Source organism: Pteropus vampyrus, unplaced genomic scaffold, assembly GCF_000151845.1.
Source record: "Pteropus vampyrus isolate Shadow unplaced genomic scaffold, Pvam_2.0 Scaffold74, whole genome shotgun sequence".
NCBI lineage: Eukaryota > Metazoa > Chordata > Mammalia > Chiroptera > Pteropodidae > Pteropus > Pteropus vampyrus.
In genome coordinates, this window is record NW_011888855.1 from 5,433,173 (window position 1) to 5,436,559 (window position 3,387).

Consider the following 3,387-nt stretch of genomic DNA (forward strand, 5'->3'; position numbering starts at 1 on the left):
GTGAGGCTGGAGAGGGAGTGGGCCACTTCAAAAGGCCCAAAACAGCACCAATTTCTTGCCGTAGCCTCCAGGCAAGAAACAGGCAACCTCTGAGCTGAGCAAAATCCATTCATAAAAGATATATGCAACATCAGTTCAGCTTTCACTGTGTTTCGGGGCTAGGGGCTCCAGGGTACACAAGGACACCGAGACAATGGCAGGGCTTTCAATGTCATGAGAGGCCTGGAGAGATGGATTCAGACAGTGGCACAAGGCTCCTCACCCAGACCACGCCCAACAGGGCTGGCCCTTGATGTCCCAAAAGATGCTGCTACATCACAAAGGGCCTGAAGGACATGTACCGAGCTACCCTGTATTAGTTTCCTGGGGCTGCAATAACAAATGACCACAAACTGGCTTTTAATAACAGAAATGTATTTCCTCACAGTTCTGGAACCTAGAAATCTAATATCCAGCAGGGCCTTACTCGCTCCAAGGTCCCTAAGGGGGAACTGAGACTGCCCCTTCTAGCGTCTGTGGCTCAGTGTTCCCTGACTCAGGCCGCATCACTCCAGTCTCTGCCTCTGTGGTCACACTGCCTCCTCTTCTCCTGTCTGCATCTCCTCCTCTCTATCTGTCTCAAATCTCCCTCTGCCTTTCTCTTATAAAGATGCTTGTCGTTGGATTTAAATAGGCTGATCACCCATCTCTAGATCCTTAACTTAATTACATCTGAAAATAAAAAAAAACCTCGCTTTTTCCAAATAAGGTCACATTTACAGAGTCTAGTGACATAGACATATCTTTGGGGGAGGGGGGCTACCATTTGACCCATTACACCCCTAAGGAAAAAAAAAAAAGGTCAGGAAGCGCTCTGGGTTTGAATCTCACCTCTGCCACTTACTTAAGAACTAACATTCAATCCTTTCCTGGGGTGTCACCAACATCCAATTTGATTCCAATAAAGGGCTCGGCAGAGCTGTGATCTGAGCACGGGCCTTTCTCTCCTTCTCTCTCAGCACAGAAGGCCCACCTGCATGCTCGGTGACGATCCCACCCCGGGCCCAGATGGAAGTGAGAACTCCATGGATCCTGCAAGATGGCCTGCGGTGGAGCCATTTGCTACCCCCACTACGGGAACTCGGCACTCTGTCACCTCTCCTGCTCCCATGTCTTCCCGGGCTCTGGAAACTGGCTGCCTTTCTGCTTGTTTCTGCCTCAGTGCCCCAAGCAACACCCACAGGTCTCCATCCAGGCTTTGTTTGCTTTTAATTACTAAGCCAACTAAAACAGCCCCCAGCACGGCCATGTGCAGCCACACCTGGCTGCCTCCCACAGGTAATGAATCGCTCAGCCATGTTCAAGGGCAGGCCTTCCTGATGGCAGGGGGCATCAATCGACTGAACAAAGTCAAGGTGAGCTCAGAAGTCAAAGAATATTGAATGAGAAGTGTGGTTCCTTAGCTGACCTCGCCCTGCCTCCCCGACACTGCCCTGAGCCCAGCTGGTATTGATGCAGACACAATCTCAAACTATGTGTTTCTGACAAGGAGCATTGATTTCTCTGGAAAAATGGAAAACGGACACTGAGCAATTCCCCTCCTATATATCGGCACCAAGACAGAGATCCTTTAACATCACTGTGAGTCACCAAGAGGAGAAAAGTCAAGATTTTCTTAAGGCCAGGGAGACGACATACGTTTGTAGACCCCTCTAGTATTGTTTTCTTCCACCAGCTGAAAAGGCCTGCAAAGCCATGGGTTTCTTCCACTGCACCCCACCCCAAATTCTGCACCCTGCACGCAAGGCTGGTCACACACCTCCCTAGAGCCATCCTTATGCAGGAGAAGGTCATCGTCAATGACCCAGGGAGTGGCAAAGAGCAGAGCAGGAGGCATGGGCACAACGAGAGATCCTGTGGAGCGCAAGGATCAGAATTCACCTCCAAGCCTGCGAGGTCCTCCACACAAGACTCACCAACGTTCATCCCAGCCCCCAGGAAAGGAAGAGCCGCCAAGAGGCTCAGAATAGCTTGGTATATATCCTGGGGGACAGAACCATTGGGGGAAGCCAGAGGGTAGTCAATGTCCCATGTGGATCCCCAAGAGGGCTCAGAGCTTTGGGTGTTGGTGACAGTGGTCAGATTTCAGTCACCCTGCTGTGCGTTAACTGGGGCAAATTCCCTAGGGGACAGTGATGGCCAAGGAGCAAGGAAGGCTTTGCGTGAGCTGACAGTTGGTCAGTTTCCGGGCAACCAAGGGCAACATGTCTGTGAGGGTAAAAGGCAAATACACCTTTGATCTCTTTCTGGCAAAAATTGTAAGTATCTATATAAAGGTATAGATACACACACACACATGAGACACACAAGGAAGTCTCTAGAAGGTGGCACAGTAAAGCATTAACAGTGTTTCATCCTCAGTGGTGGGATTTGCTTTTCTATTTTCTATTTTCCAAATTTTCTACAATGTCCACCATATTACTTTTACGAAGTGGGAAAGTGCTTTTATTTTAAAACGTACAAATGCAAAATAGTGGCAATCAGTAATTCTCACATCCTGCACCCACTCTATAAGAACTAACTGCAACAGACTGCACCTAATTAGACGGTAGAGAAAACCTGGCCACACCCTCAGCCGATCATGTTTGGAGAACCAGCACATGGTGATCCTCCCGGACCAAGGGGGACACCAGACCCTCGGTTCTCCTCCCCTGCTAATACTGAAGCCCCAGAGCCACTGTCTATCCCATTTAAGAATAACAAAAGGCGCCAAATCGATTTCATAAATCACTTAGTCTTTACAGCTTTCTCCTCGAGGACACACATACAGGCTTCTAGCAAAGATGGTGCAAAATAACAAGACAGATGTAGTAACTAATACAAAGTGCTTGGTTCACTAAACAAAGAGCTTTTGATGCTGTAACTCAATTTGCGTTGGCGTAATAGGATCTGAGCAGGCTAAGAGGAGCCATATACAACATGGGCAGCCCTGAAGGTAAAGGGGAGAGAGGAGCACAGCAGAGCTTCCCGCCTCCCGCTCCGCCCACAAACCACTCACCTGGGACCACGGAAAGGCGCACCATTCCCTCAGGTAAGACTCAGAGGGTTTTCGCCTTCCTCCAAGAAAAGACTTAGAAACATTTCTTGGTTGTTTCTGGTACCAAAGACCAAACCCAACGATCCTGTCTTTTGTGTGCCCTGTTCATTCATTCATTAATTCAGCACCTGCTATGTACTGAGTGCCTGCTGTGTCCGCCAAGGTGAGTATGGAGAGGAAACTGACACAGGTGATGATGCTCAGGAATTCACAAGCTGATGGACACTTTCCTGGTGTTGTCGAGGGACAAGAAAAAAGTGTCAGTGGTTCTGCTGTCCCTGCTAACCCCAGTGAGCTAAAAAGAGCCACCG